This window comes from Mustelus asterias, unplaced genomic scaffold, assembly GCF_964213995.1.
Source record: "Mustelus asterias unplaced genomic scaffold, sMusAst1.hap1.1 HAP1_SCAFFOLD_503, whole genome shotgun sequence".
NCBI classification, from domain to species: Eukaryota; Metazoa; Chordata; class Chondrichthyes; order Carcharhiniformes; family Triakidae; genus Mustelus; species Mustelus asterias.
The window spans coordinates 175,585-191,479 of NW_027590455.1; the positions used below are offsets into that span (position 1 = coordinate 175,585).

Below are 15,895 nucleotides of genomic sequence, written 5' to 3' on the forward strand. Positions count from 1 at the left end.
CCCCTAGTCTACCCATTTTGGGACACAAAGGGGCAATTTAGCACGGCCAGTCCACCTAACCTGTACATCTTTGGACACTAAGGGGCCTTCTCTCAATGAAACAACAGGAGCGGTCCATCTGTACACCTTTTACACAATAGATGGACCGGACATAGAATCATAGGAATCCCACAGTGCAGAAAGAGGCCATTCAGCCCATCGAGTCTGCACCGACCACAAACCCACCCAGGCCCTCCCCCCATATCCCTACATATTTTACCCACTAATCCCTCTAACCTACGCATCTCAGGACACTAAGGGGCAATTTTTAGCATGGCCAATCAACCTAACCAGCACGGTCTTTCGGACTGTGGGAGGAAACCGGAGCACCCGGAGGAAACCCACGCAGACACGGGGAGAACGTGCAAACTCCACACAGACAGTGACCCAAGCCGGGAATCGAACCCGGGACCCTGGAGCTGTGAAGCAGCAGTGCTAACCACTGTGCTACCGTGCCGCCCCATGCCACCCCAAGAACATCTAGCCATTACCTCATTGTTGTAATCAAGTCGGTGATCGATCGTTAACACATCGTTATGGACAAATACAGACAGATACAGACATAAGCATGTTAACATCGCATTGTTCTATGAATGGATACATTTCCTTCATCAGTGACCATCAATGGTTTTAGTTTCAGCCTATTCATATAGTAATTTACAGTAATTGGTTTTCCTGCAGTTCTATATTCCCGATCCCACCTGTAGCGAATCTCATTATCTACCCCTATTGTCCTTATCCTTTAGCCCTGGCTGGCTTCCTGTAGGATTTGATTCCTGCATGTTTAACTTTGAATAGCTGTCTGTCCTTTATGTTTTAATCTCAGGTGGCTGTCTGTACTGAAAGTCTGTGCCCATTTAATGAAAGGATATATTGGCCTTGGAGGGAGTGCAGAGAAGGTTCACCAGGTTGATACCGGAGATGAGGGGTGTAGCTTATGAGGAGAGATTAAACAGATTGGGTCTGTACTCGTTGGAGTTTAGAAGGATGAGGGGTGATCTTATAGAGACATATAAGATAACGAAGGGGCTGGATAGGGTAGAGGTGGAGAGATTCTTTCCACTTAGAAGGGAAACCAGAACTAGAGGGCACAGCCTCAAAATAAGGGGGGCCGGTTCAGAACAGAGTTGAGGGGGAACTTCTTCTCTCAGAGGGTAGTGAATCTCTGGAATTCTCTGCCCATTGAAGTGGTGGAGGCTTCCTCGTTGAATATGTTTAAATCACGGGTAGATAGTTTTCTGATCGATAAGGGAATTAGGGGTTATGGGGAGCAGGCGGGTAAGTGGAACTGATTTGCTTCAGATCAGCCATGATCTTATTGAATGGCGGGGCAGGCTCGAAGGGCCAGATGGCCTACTCCTGCTCCTATTTCTTATGTTCTTATGTCCCTTTCCCAGGTGACTGTTTGTGTGCCAGGCAGCCATCTTATGTGTACCCATCTGTATATTTTTCCCCCTTCAGTCCCTATTTTTTCAGGACAGGGAAGAGAACACTAATCCTCGATGGGCAAAGCGCACACCTATTCCGGCCGGCTTGCGCCGTCAGTGGGAGACATATAGGTCTAATCCTCTTTGGTGCTGTCACCTACATTCTGGCACACAGTCCGTCACACAAACCAGCCTCCCATCCATTGACTCCGTCTACACTTCCCACTGCCTCGGGGAAAAGCAGCCGGCATAATCAAGGACCGCACCCACCCCGGACATTCTCTCTTCCACCTTCTTCCGTCGGGAAAAAAGATACAAAATTCTGAGGTCACGTACCAACCGACTCAAGAACAGCTTCTTCCCTGCTGCCGTCAGACTTTTGAATAAACCATGGGCGGCACGGTGGCACAGTGGGTTAGCGCTGCTGCTTCACAGCTCCAGCGACCCGGGTTCGATTCCCGGCTTGGGTCACTGTCTGTGCGGAGTCTGCACATTCTCCCCGTGTCTGCGTGGGTTTCCTCCGGGTGCTCCGGTTTCCTCCCACAGTCCCAAAAGATGTGCCGGTTAGGTTGATTGGCCAAGCTAAATTGCCCCTTAGTGTCCCGGGATGCGTAGGCTAGAGGGATTAGCGGGTAAATAGGTAGGGATATGGGGATAGGGCCTGGGTGGGATTGTGGTCGGTGCAGACTCGATGGGCCGAACGGCCTCTTTCTGCACTGTAGGGTTTCTGTGGAAAAAAATAGACCTACTGCACACCAAGTTGATCTTTCTCTACACCCTAGCTGTGATTGTAACACTACATTCTGCACCCTCTCCTTTCCTTCTCTATGAACTGTATGCTTTGTCTGTATCGCGCGCAAGAAACAATACTTTTCACTGCATCCCAGTACAAGTGACAATAATAAATCAAATCAAATCAACCCAGAATCTTTCGCAAACCTGTATTGTCTGCAGGAAACTCTTACCAGACAGACTCCAAAGCAAGATTTGTCACCATGACTGCGGTAGGCAAGTGTCCAGAAAGGCCACACGGAACACTGATTGCAGAATGAAATGGTGAGATAAAATGGTGTTTAATAAGCTTGTCTCTGTTTGAGAGCACATTTCCACTCCATCTGACGAAGGAGCAGCGCTCCGAAAGCGAATGGCATTTGCCACCAAATAAACCTGTTGGACTTTAACCTGGTGTTGTTAAAACTCTTACTGTGTTCACCCCAGTCCAACGCCGGCATCTCCACATCATGTTTAATTAGCTGACCAGGGTAGAGTCCCCAGAACGCTTGGCATCCCTTCAAAACTTCAGCCAAATAACCATTTCCTATCTATGCATCGTCTGTGCTGCTCAGTATCACACACCGGGAACCAGGCCGGTTCAACAACAAAACCGCGATGAATGCTTCAAGGTTTTATTGTACTGTTGCGAGTTCCTCTAATTGTTTAATAACTGGCAATATAGACCTTTAAAGAAGTCAGTGCAAACAATGCATTGTTTTATTGCCCAATCTTGTTCATCCAGATGAAGGTTTCAGTGATTTAGACACACTTTCAGGGCGACATCGCAGGTTTATACAGCGTATCTCAAGGAATACCATCATGGCTATAATTGGCAGGCTGCAGTATTCTGCAAAGTATACTTCCCAACAAAGAACAATACAGCACAGGAACAGGCCCTTCGGCCCTCCAAGCCCGTGCCGCTCCCTGGTCCAAACTAGACCATTCTTTTGTATCCCTCCAATCCCACTCCGTTCATATGGCTATCTAGATAAGTCTTAAACGTTCCCAGTGTGTCCGCCTCCACCACCTTGCCCGGCAGCGCATTCCAGGCCCCCACCACCCTCTGTGTAAAATACGTCCTTCTGATATCCATGTTAAACCTCCCCCGCCTTCACCTTGAACCTATGACCCCTCGTGAACGTCACCACCGACCTGGGGAAAAGCTTCCCACCGTTCACCCTATCTATGCCTTTCATAATTTTATACACCTCTATTAAGTCTCCCCTCATCCTCCGTCTTTCCAGGGAGAACAACCCCAGTTTACCCAATCTCTCCTCATAACCAAGCCCCTCCATACCAGGCAACATCCTGGTAAACCTCCTCTGTACTCTCTCCAAAGCCTCCACGTCCTTCTGGTAGTGTGGCGACCAGAACTGGACGCAGTATTCCAAATGCGGCCGAACCAACGTTCTATACAACTGCAACATCAGACCCCAACTTTTATACTCTATGCCCCGTCCTATAAAGGCAAGCATGCCATATGCCTTCTTCACCACCTTCTCCACCTGTGACGTCACCTTCAAGGATCTGTGGACTTGCACACCCAGGTCCCTCTGCGTATCTACACCCTTTATGGTTCTGCCATTTATCGTATAGCTCCTCCCTACATTATTTCTACCAAAATGCATCACTTTGCATTTATCAGGATTGAACTCCATCTGCCATTTCTTTGCCCAAATTTTCAGCCTATCTACATCCTTCTGTAGCTTCTGACAATGTTCCTCACTATCTGCAAGTCCTGCCAATTTTGTGTCGTCTGCAAACTTACTGATCACCCCAGTTACACCTTCTTCCAGATCGTTTATATAAATCACAAACAAATCACATCTGCCTTAAGACTTTGGCCTACTTGTGACTCCAGAACCACAGCAATGTGGTTGACTCTCAACTGCCCTCAGGCAACTAGGGATGGGCAATGAATGCTGGGCCCAGCCAGCGACGCCCATGTCCCACGGATGAATAATAAAAACCACCGATGCCACATTTTGAGAGGCTCTCCAGTGTGCCTGTCATCTGCCAGGTCATCGATGCTTCACACACCTCGCATCGTGCATCTTATTGTCTGTCTACAGATGGTCTTCTATGTCTCGCCCTTCCTGAGCTCCTCACATGCTGCCCACCTATCATCTATCGTGCCCTGCGTTAAAATTGAAACTGCTTCCAGTCCTGATGCTCCCATTCTGTGAACCTCAAATCTGGGGAATGTGCCTTGTTACCGAGGGAGCAGCTGGACCACAGACAGGGGAGTCCCAGGGACCATCAGCACTGACAAAGATTGCTGGTCTCTGCTCGGTGGGATAGTACGGGTGCGATAATTGGTCCCAGCGTCACCTCTGAGGAGTTCCAATTCCTGAAAATTATTCAATTCAACTCCCTCCCTGACCTCTCCCACCCTCACTATCGGAGGGTGAAGACTGGGCGCAATTTTTCAGATGGACACCTCAGTAATGACAACTCAAGACATGGCGACAAGGGGCAAGCAGAGCTGCTAAAACCTTAGCCCAACAAGGACTCAATGCTTTTAGAACATAGAACATAGAAAGCCACAGCACAAACAGGCCCTTCGGCCCACAGGTTGCGCCGATCACATCCCCACCTCTAGGCCTATCTATAGCCCTCAATCCCATTAAATCCCATGTACTCATCCAGAAGTCTCTTAAAAGACCCCAACGAGTTTGCCTCCACCACCACCGACGTCAGCCGATTCCACTCACCCACCACCCTCTGAGTGAAAAACTTACCCCTGACATCTCCTCTGTACCTACCCCCCAGCACCTTAAACCTGTGTCCTCTCGTAGCAACCATTTCAGCCCTTGGAAATAGCCTCTGAGAGTCTACCCTATCCAGACCTCTCAACATCTTGTAAACCTCTATCAGGTCACCTCTCATCCTTCGTCTCTCCAGGGAGAAGAGACTTATCTAGACAGCCACATGAACGGAGGAGGGATACAAAAGAATGGTCTAGTTTGGACCAGGGAGCGGCACGGGCTTGGAGGGCCGAAGGGCCTGTTCCTGTGCTGTATTGTTCTTTGTTTGAGTAAATTCAATTACCCAACCCCCGATGCTTTCTGGGGAATAGAATTCCACAGACTAACCACCCTTTGAGAGGAAGAATTTCATCTCCTACTCTCCGTCTTAAACGGCGGACCTCTGATTCTTAAGCTGTGTCCCCTGGTTCTAGTCCCTCCCGCAACTGGAACCGTCCTCCTGGTACCAGTCACTCAGGGGGGCGGTATTTTGCAGCCCCGTTTGCCCCAAGACTGGAACATCCAGGCTGAGGTCAACGGACCTTTGCATGCCCACCCCCCCAACCCCCCCAACCCCCCCCACCCCCCCAACCCCCCCAACCCCCCAACCCAACCCGGTATGATTCCCGTGGCGGGCAGTACGGGAAAATTCCCCCCAGGACCTTGTATGCTTCAAGAAGATTACCTCTCATTCTTCTGAACTCCCCGAGCTGTTCAACCTTCCTTGGTAAGATAAGTCCCTCAATTACATTAGGTTCTCACTAAAAGCACCCCTCCCAAACACACACACACACACATCTAGATTTGATCATAGATCATAGAAACCCGACAGTACAGAAAGAGGCCATTCGGCCCATCGAGTCTGCACCGACCCCAATCCCACCCAGGCCCTACCCCCGATATCCTTACATATTTTACCCGCTAATCCCTCTAATCTACGCATCCCAGGACACTAAGGGGCAATTTAGCATGGCCAATACACCTTACCTGCAATTTAGCATAGCCAATGCACCTAACCCGCACACCTTTAGACACTAAGGGGCAATTTAGCATGGCCAATCCACCTAACCCGCACATCTTTGGACACTAAGGGGCACTTTAGCATGGCCAATCCACCTAACCTACACATCTTTGGACACTAAGGGGCAATTTAGCATAGCCAATGCACCTAACCCGCACACCTTTAGACACTAAGGGGCAATTTAGCATGGCCAATCCACCTAACCAGCACATCTTTGGACACTAAGGGGCAATTTAGCATAGCCAATCCACCTAACCTACACATCTTTGGACACTAAGGGGCAATTTAGCATAGCCAATGCACCTAACCCGCACACCTTTAGACACTAAGGGGCAATTTAGCATGGCCAATCGACCTAACCAGCACATCTTTGGACAGTAAGGGGCAATTTAGCACGGCCAATCCGCCTAACCCGCACATCTTTGGACACTAAGGGGCAATTTAGCATGGCCAATCCACCTAACCTGCATATCTTTGGACACTAAGGGGCAATTTAGCACGGCCAATCCACCTAACCCGCACATCTTTGGACACTAAGGGGCAATTTAGCATGGCCAATCCACCTAACCCGCACATCTTTGGACGCTAAGGGGCAATTGAGCATGGCCAATCCACCTAACCTACACATCTTTGGACACTAAGGGGCAATTTAGCATGGCCAATCCACCTAACCCGCACATCTTTGGACGCTAAGGGGCAATTGAGCATGGCCAATCCACCTAACCTACACATCTTTGGACACTTAGGGGCAATTTAGCATAGCCAATCCACCTAACCCGCACACCTTTAGACACTAAGGGGCAATTTAGCATGGCCAATCCACCTAACCCGCACATCTTTGGACACTAAGGGGCAATTTAGCACGGCCAATCCACCTAACCCGCACATCTTTGGACGCTAAGGGGCAACTTAGCATGGCCAATCCACCTAAACTACACATGTTGGACTGTGAAAGGAAACCGGAGCACCCGGGGAGAACGTGCAGACTCCACACAGACAGTGACTGGAGCCGGGAATCAAACCCGGGTCCCTGGAGCTGTGAGGCAGCGGCGCTAACGCACCGCGCCACCGCGCCGGAATTAATCGGAATGTCCCACAATGTATTTGCTTTTCTTCAATTCTGGCCTCTTGCACATTCGCGATTCTATTTCCTTCATGATACTTCCTATCTCCTGCTGTGGTTCAGTGTCAATCTTTGTTTGAAAATGCTGCTGCGAAATGCCTTGAACTCTTTGTATAAATGCAAATTGTCATTACTAGTCTACTCCACCTGGCTTCACTGTAATTCACTGTAATAAGCCACATCCGTCGTTTGAACACTGCTACACCAATATAAGCCACCCCCCCTCCCCCCACCCCCCCCCCCCCCCCCCCCCTGCCTCCCCCCACCTCGATGTATCAGAGTTCTTTTTAAAAAAACAGGGTTTACACATCAAAAGCAGTTCCTTAATTTCTGGGGATTAAAAGTAACTTTCAAACCAGTTTCTAGACCCTCGTGACAGAGCGCATTGGATGTAATTAAAAAGCAGATGGTCCGTACCATCACACAAGAGCCCTGTGTCTGTTGAGAGAGGCTTATTATCCACATGACTCAAGGCGCTGTCTGAGTATTTAAAAGTTGGGATTCGGGAACAAAACTTCCACAAAGCGAGACGGGGGAAAAAGCACCCGACAGCAGGAACAGAGCAAAGCAGATAGGGGATGATAACGCGAGAAAGTTTCACACAGATAAAGAGAGAGATATGAACAGACTGCAGAAAAACCGACAGTCAGATACATGGATAAAGAGAGAGAGATAAAACAAGAATTTGATTCAAGCGTACGATAGGAGGCACAATGGAGAAAAATAGAGGAACAGCAAAAAGTCCCTCACTCTCTCCCACGCTCCATCTCTAATCCCTCTCTCTCTCCATCTCCCATCCCTCACACTCTCTCTCTCTATCTCCCATCCCTCACATTCTCTCTCTCTATCTCCCATCCCTCGCACTCTCTTTCTCTCCATCTCCCTCCCTCGCACTCTCTCTCCATCTCCCATCCCTCACTCTTTCTCTCTCTCTCCAATCTCTCTCTCTCTCCATCTCCCATCCCTCACACTCTCTCTCTCCATCTCCAATCCCTCACACTCTTTCTCTCTCCATCTCCCATCCCTCACTCTTTCTCTCTCTCCATCTCCAATCTCTCTCTCTCTCCCCATCTCCAATCCCTCCCTCTCTCCATCTCCCATCCCTCACACTCTCTCTCTCTCCATCTTCCATCCCTCACTCTTTCTCTCTCTCCACCTCCAATCTCTCTCTCTCTCCATCTCCCATCCCTCACACTCTCTCTCGCTCCATCTCCCATCCCTCACACTCTCTCTCTCCATCTCCAATCCCTCACTCTTTCTCTCTCTCCATCTCCAATCTCTCTCTCTTTCCATCTCCCATCCCTCACTCTTTCTCTCTCTCCATCTCCAATCCCTCCCTCTCTCCATCTCCCATCCCTCACACTCTCTCTCTCCATCTCCCATCCCTCACACTCTCTCTCTCTCTCCATCTCCAATCCCTCACTCTTTCTCTCTCCATCTCCAATCCCTCACTCTTTCTCTCTCCATCTCCCATCCCTCACTCTTTCTCTCTCCCCATCTCCAATCCCTCCCTCTCTCCATCTCCCATCCCTCACACTCTCTCTCTCCATCTCCCATCCCTCACTCTTTCTCTCTCTCCATCTCCCATCCCTCACACTCTCTCTCTCTCCATTTCCCATCCCTCACACTCTCCCTCTCCATCTCCAATCCCTCACACTCTTTCTCTCTCCATCTCCCGTCCCTCACTCTTTCTCTCTCTCCATCTCCAATCCCTCCCTCTCTCTCCATCTCCAATCCCTCCCTCTCTCCATCTCCCATCCCTCACACTCTCTCTCTCTCTCCATCACCAATCCCTCCCTCTCTCCATCTCCCATCCCTCACACTCTCTCTCCACCTCCAATTTATCACTCCCCCTCACCCTCTGTATCTCTCTCACTCTCTCCATCTCAGGTCACCACGTTGAAGGGAGTAGAGCGGAATAAAACTGAGACAGGAGGAATAGGAAAAGGGAGTGAGAAGAGAGAATAAGGAAGGATTGACCTGTTGAATGAGACAGGAAATGTTCGAGAACTGGGGAGGGAGACGGTAAGGGCAGGAAACAGAGAGCAGGCGAGGGAGAGGGGAGCCTGAAATGGAGCAGTTTATTGGCTCCAAAAGCACAGCAGACTGACAAAACAAGGGCTTCTCTGAAGACAGGCAGGCCTGATAGACCCCATGCGCTTCTCTGATGAATCATCGGAATTAGTTTCAGGATCTCATTATTCCAATTAATCTCATTCCGTTTCACATGTCCCAGAAAAATGCCCACATTTGCTTCTCTTCGGGTAACATTGAGGCCAATCTGTCACAACTGTTGCAGGCATTAGCTCTGGAAAAGTCAGTCGGACAACAACAGGCTTAACCAGATAAAACCCTCTTTTGTTGGCTGTTAATTCGTTGAATTTAATTTGTTTTATACTGTCCCACACTGTTTTTTTCCTAAACAGGATATGTATCAGTCGCAGGCCTGGGTCCAGTAACACTTGGCACATGGTAGACTGCCGTTGCTTCATTTTTTTTTTAAGCTTCCTCCCCTCCTGCCCCCAAAATCAGAGTTCCCGTCACCTGGCAGGTGCCCTCGCGTACTTGGCCCAAAGGGCGGCACAGTCAGGGACACGAGTTTGATTTCGGCCTTGGGTGACTGTGTGGAGTCTGCACGTTCTCCCCTTGACTGCATGGGTTTCCTCCGGGTGCTCCAAAGATTTGCAGGTTAGGTGGATTGGCCATGCTAAATTGCCCCTTCGTGTCCAAAGATGTGCAGGTTAGGTGGATTGGCCATGCTAAATTGCCCCTTCGTGTCTAAAGATGTGCAGGTTAGGTGGATTGGCCATGCTAAATTGCCCCTTAGTGTCCAAAGATGTGTGGGTTAGGTGGATTGGCCATGCTAAATTGCCCCTTAGTGTCCAAAGATGTGCAGGTTAGGTGGATTGGCCATGCTAAATTGCCCCTTCGTGTCTAAAGATGTGCAGGTTAGGTGGATTGGCCATGCTAAATTGCTCCTGAGTGTCCAAAGATGTGTGGGTTAGGTGGATTGGCCATGCTAAATTGCCCCTTAGTGTCCAAAGATGTGCAGGTTAGGTGGATTGGCCATCCTAAATTGCCCCTTAGTGTCCAAAGATGTGTGGGTTAGGTGGATTGGCCATGCTAAATTGTCCCGTAGTGTCCAAAGATGTGTGGGTTAGGTGGATTGGCCATGTTAAATTGTCCCGTAGTGTCCAAAGATGTGCCGGTTAGGTGGATTGGCCATGCTAAATTGCCCCTTAGTGTCCAAAGATGTGCAGGTTAGGTGGATTGGCCATGTTAAATTGTCCTGTAGTGTCCAAAGATGTGCGGGTTAGGTGGATTGGCCGTGCTAAATCGCCCCTTAGTGTCCAAAGATGTGTAGGTTAGGTGGATTGGCCATGCTAAATTGCCCCTTAGTGTCCAAAGATGTGCAGGTTAGGTGGATTGGCCATGCTAAATTGCCCCTTAGTGTCCAAAGATGTGTGGGTTAGGTGGATTGGCCATGCTAAATTGTCCCGTAGTGTCCAAAGATGTGTGGGTTAGGTGGATTGGCCATGTTAAATTGTCCCGTAGTGTCCAAAGATGTGCCGGTTAGGTGGATTGGCCATGCTAAATTGCCCCTTAGTGTCCAAAGATGTGCAGGTTAGGTGGATTGGCCATGTTAAATTGTCCTGTAGTGTCCAAAGATGTGCGGGTTAGGTGGATTGGCCATGCTAAATTGTCCCTTAGTGTCCAAAGATGTGTAGGTTAGGTGGATTGGCCATGCTAAATTGCCCCTTAGTGTCCAAAGATGTGCAGGTTAGGTGGATTGGCCATGTTAAATTGTCCCGTAGTGTCCAAAGATGTGCGGGTTAGGTGGATTGGCCATGCTAAATTGTCCCTTAGTGTCCAAAGATGTGCAGGTTAGGTGGATTGGCCATGCTAAATTGCTCCTAATAATTGCCTTCTGCTCACTCTCTGCGTATGCTTTCCAATTTGTGGGGAAGGTGGGGGAGGGGGATGCGGTGTGGTGATTGGCTAATTATTCCCTCTCTATATGTGTGATAGCAATGCCCCCTTACTGCAGCCGGAGCTACTGCTCCCGATCGTTCAAAACAAGTGTCGACTGAGAACTCAAGTCAATTTGATTCAAAGATGCAATTGTGATGCCCCCTGTAGTCAAATAGTCTACAGGCACTCATGGTCCAGCACTTCTTGAATGGCCAGCAGACAAGGGACCAAGGAGCTGTTGAGGTCCCTGGAACTGCATCCCAGCCCCACTTAGCCTCTAGAAAACAGCTATGTTTAGAACCTGGTTGGCCAGCTGCCCTAGAATCATACCAGCGAGAGCTGCAGGCACCAGCCTTGGAGACAGCGTGCAACAACAACAACTATTCATTAGTTGTGGCAATTTGTTGTTGCCCCCTCTACAATTCGGTATTCTTACAAATCTGTCCTGATGAGTGCCAGGTGAAAAACTTTGACAGCATGTGTCCTTTTTCAGCAATACTAAGTTCCGTATGATCAAACAACCATTTGTAAGTATTTTTCTTCAGTACATCACAGTGGGTTAGCATTGCTACCTCACAGCGCCAGGGACCCAGGTTTGGTTCCCCCCCCGACTTGGGTCACTGTCTGTGTGCACGTTCTCCCCGTGTCTGCGTGGGTTTTCCTCCGGGTGCCCCGGTTTCCTCCCACAGTCGGAAAGACGTGCTGGTTAGGGTGCTAAATTCTCCCTCAGTGTCACCCGAACAGGCGCCGGAGTGTGGGCGACTCGGGGGATTTTCACGGTAACTTCGTTGCAGTGTTAATGTAAGCCTTACTTGTGGCACTAATAAATAAACTTTTAACCTTTTGGTACGGTCTCTCTAAAGGACTGCTGGTTAGGTTGCTAGTGGACCAAGTATCCTGAACCGATACTTTCAGGCTAAACAAATTTCTGGGTCATTTAATTCTAAAGCAGGGTTAGCAGACAAGCCAGCTGCCAGAAACACCTCTGACGCACCCGAACCGCCTTCACATCAAACATGTTTACAGCGTTGCTCCAGATTATTCCCTTTGATTTGCACCTCTTGGCTCCTGCTTTTTTTTGCAACGTCCATTTTTCAATCGCAGTGGTTGAAAACTGATGGGAGGGTTTAGAGAAAAGGGGGGGCCGAGTGTGTAGCCCAGGCAGGCTCTGGTTAAGCCTCAGTATGCCATTTTCCCCTCCCTGCCGTCTGCTGCTGTGTAAACAGCAAGGCCAGTCAGTTGCTTCTCAGGATATGAGCAGATCTGGACATTCCCTGCTGCATTCCACGGATTCCTCAGCCTGCCTGAAGGATGCCGTGGGCAGATGGTGGTGGGCTGGGCGAGCAGGGTGGAGGGGGAGGCGGTTGGGGGGGGGGGGGCGTCGCTGGTCTCTGCCTTGTACGCTGCGCAACTAAAGACAGTCTTCGCAACTCAAAGACTTCCTTGTACGTGTCCTCAGTCCCGCGATTGGAGGATATCCCCCTTTGGCTTCCGTTCCCCTAACGCCACCAATTAAAAAATTCAATTCTTTGTGTTCAAACGCCTCCACGACCTCACCCCTCCCTGGTTCTGTGACCGCCTCCAACTCTAGATTCGAAAAAAAAACCCACCTCTCCAGCCCAAAACTGTCAGTTCCTCTGGTCTTGCCCTCTAACCTCCCCCCTTCATTTTGTCCCACCTTGACTCCACACTCTGCAACTCCCCCGCGCCAACCCTCTCCTCATTTTAAATTCTCCTTTAAGTCCGCCTCTTTATCCACTGGTTTGGCCGCTCCTCCTAACACTACCTTCAATGGCTCTGTCTCCACTTACTTCTATACGTCTTTGTGAAGCGGCCTGAGACCTCTTTCTACAGTGTGGAAACACATTCGTTGACTTGGGTGCACATAGCTCTCTGGTATTTAGTAGGCCTGTCAAGCAGACGGGTAATAAATTGATTCAGGGCAAGACCAAGTTCACAGAAAATGCTAACCTTTGCCAAAATAAGCAGATGCTTGTCAAGTCGGGCCTCACAGTGGTGCTATCTGGAAACTCGACATCCGATTGGTTTGAACCAGCCTGGAGAGGGATTCAAACTGCAGGTTTCACCCTAGCCGGTCACAATCCCCAAACCCATAACCGTGTCAACTCCAAAAACAACGGAAGACTCTCCGCAGGGAGTGGCTGCGTAGAATAATCCCCAACTCCAGACCAAGGCTGACACTCACCCTCCTGCAGGTCACCAGGTGTGACGCTGAACACCCAGAGGTGGATTTGGAGTTCATGGGGGCCCTGCGCTCAGTTTCATTTTGCTGCCCACTTCACCCCCCCCCCCCCAGATCTGAAAGCTGAAGCCCACCCCTCACACACACACACACTCTCCTCCCCGTCCATCCAACACACTCTCCTCCCCGTCCATCCAACACACTCTCTCTTCCCCCGTCCATCCAACACACTCTCTCTTCCCCCGTCCATCCAACACACTCTCTCTTCCCCCGTCCATCCAACACACTCTCTCTTCCCCCGTCCATCCAACACACTCTCTCTTCCCCCGTCCATCCAACACACTCTCTCTTCCCCCGTCCATCCAACACACTCTCTCTTCCCCCGTCCATCCAACACACTCTCTCTTCCCCCGTCCATCCAACACACTCTCTCTTCTCCGTCCATCCAACACACTCTCTCTTCCCCCGTCCATCCAACACACTCTCTCTTCCCCCGTCCATCCAACACACTCTCTCTTCCCCCGTCCATCCAACACACTCTCTCTTCCCTGTCCATCCAACACACTCTCTCTTCCCCCGTCCATCCAACACACTCTCTCTTCCCCCGTCCATCCAACACACTCTCTCTTCCCCCGTCCATCCAACACACTCTCTCTTCCCCCGTCCATCCAACACACTCTCTCTTCTCCGTCCATCCAACACACTCTCTCTTCTCCGTCCATCCAACACACTCTCTCTTCCCCCGTCCATCCAACACACTCTCTCATCCCCCGTCCATCCAACACACTCTCTCTTCCCCCGTCCATCCAACACACTCTCTCCTCCCCATCCATCCAACACACTCTCTCTTCCCCCGTCCATCCAACACACTCTCTCTTCCCCCGTCCATCCAACACACACTCTCTCTTCCCCCGTCCATCCAACACACTCTCTCTTCCCCCGTCCATCCAACACACTCTCTCTTCCCCCGTTCATCCAACACACTCTCTCTTCCCCCGTCCATCCAACACACTCTCTCTTCCCCGTCCATCCAACACACTCTCTCTTCCCCCTCCACCTCGCCCTCACACTCGCTCCCCGCCCCCCCCTCCACCACCACCAGAGGCGCTAAGAAAGTGTTGTCCACATAATTTCTCAATATTCCATCACATTGTTTTCCGATGTGTTAATTATTTGAGTCACCAAATATCGGTAAAACTACGCTTTTAAGTGAAAAATATTAGTGAATTTTGGCACTACAATGAATCATTAGTCTTTAGCACAGCTGGGAATTTATTACGCAACAGTTGAATGATGTAATTCAAGCCTATTAAAACATGAATTACAAAGCTTCACTTCCAAGATATGAATCAAAGCTGAATAAATAAGAGTTAAGATACGGATCAGTCATAAAGGCAGAAAAGAGCTCAAGAGGCAGAATGGCCTATTCTTGTTCCCGAGTTCCTATCTCGATCTTAATGAATTGGGACTTGGTACATGTGTGAAAACACTCACGCATCAAGCTCTATCTCCAGTCAATTCAAACTGGTCCAGATCTCAAAGCCAGCTGAATTAATTGTTTGCATAATACCTACAGCCTTTGAGTTAAACGTTATCAGGTCCAGCAACCTGATCAGACTTCAGTGCCTCAAACCAAGCTCAGGCCATTTATACATTCACATCCAAGGGATCAATATCTAAAGTATTTTTACCTACCGCTTTATCATCTTCAATTGTGGAACTGAATACAAAGCACATATTTACATTTCAGCCACACCCTACTCCTCAATCCTAACCACCATTTGTTCAAAGGACTTTTTCTGAGGCTTTTATGGCCAAGGACAGAACTTATAAAGCTTTAGCATGAGTTTTTAAAGTTTATTTATTAGTGTCACAAGTAAGGCTTACATTAACACTTCAACCTATGAAAATCCCCCGCGTCGCCACACCCCAGCTCCTGTTTGGGTACCCAGCGTTACCCAAACAGGAGCCGGAGTGTGGCGACTAGGGGGATTTTCACAATAACTTCACTGCAGTGTTAATGCAAGACTACTTGTGACTAATAAATAAACTTTAACTGCTTTGAAATTCTGCAGTCCCCCACATGGAAATTGGATATCATCTCAGGAGTAGCGCTGCTTGTTCGGGTAACACTGAGGGAGAATTTAACATCTAACCGGCACGTCTTTCGGACTGTGGGGGGAAACCGGAGCACCCGGAGGAAACCCACACGGACACGGGGAGAAGGGCGTTGTGAGGCAGCAGTGCCACCATGCCATCCACGGACAATGCCACTTTATCAGTTGTTTTTTTTTCCAATTAATTTCTGGCATTCAGTTGTGGTTTTCGTTAACTTCAGTTGTATCTGATACCTGCAATCTTGACAATGGTTTACACCCTGTGAAATATTTATTTTTGAGGCTGCTTTATAATTATTTATGTAAATAACTTTAATTTTCTACACTATTCCCTATTTCCACCCAATCCTCATTTTTGAAACCTTTCCTTATACCTGAAAGTTGAACCCATTCTTACAGCAGGTACAGCAAGTTGTTAGCAGCATCCTTTTCTCAACCAAATGAAGTACGATGATGCATTAAGTATCGATAT

The 15,895-nt window shown here is 49.1% G+C and overlaps 1 protein-coding gene across 12 annotated transcripts in view; it reads right to left on the reverse strand.

Moving 5' to 3' along the window:
- The window catches only part of ahnak (AHNAK nucleoprotein), a 95,873-nt gene that overhangs the window by 53,689 nt on the left and 26,289 nt on the right, over positions 1-15,895 (reverse strand). Inside the window, exon 1 of one of the 12 annotated variants that reach the window (XM_078204905.1) lies at positions 13,075-13,151. The exons of the other annotated variants lie outside the window; for them this stretch is intronic. The gene's annotated coding sequence lies outside the window, so the exon portion shown is untranslated. Of the gene's footprint in view, positions 1-13,074; positions 13,152-15,895 lie in introns of those variants that run through there. 12 annotated transcript variants of the gene reach the window in all.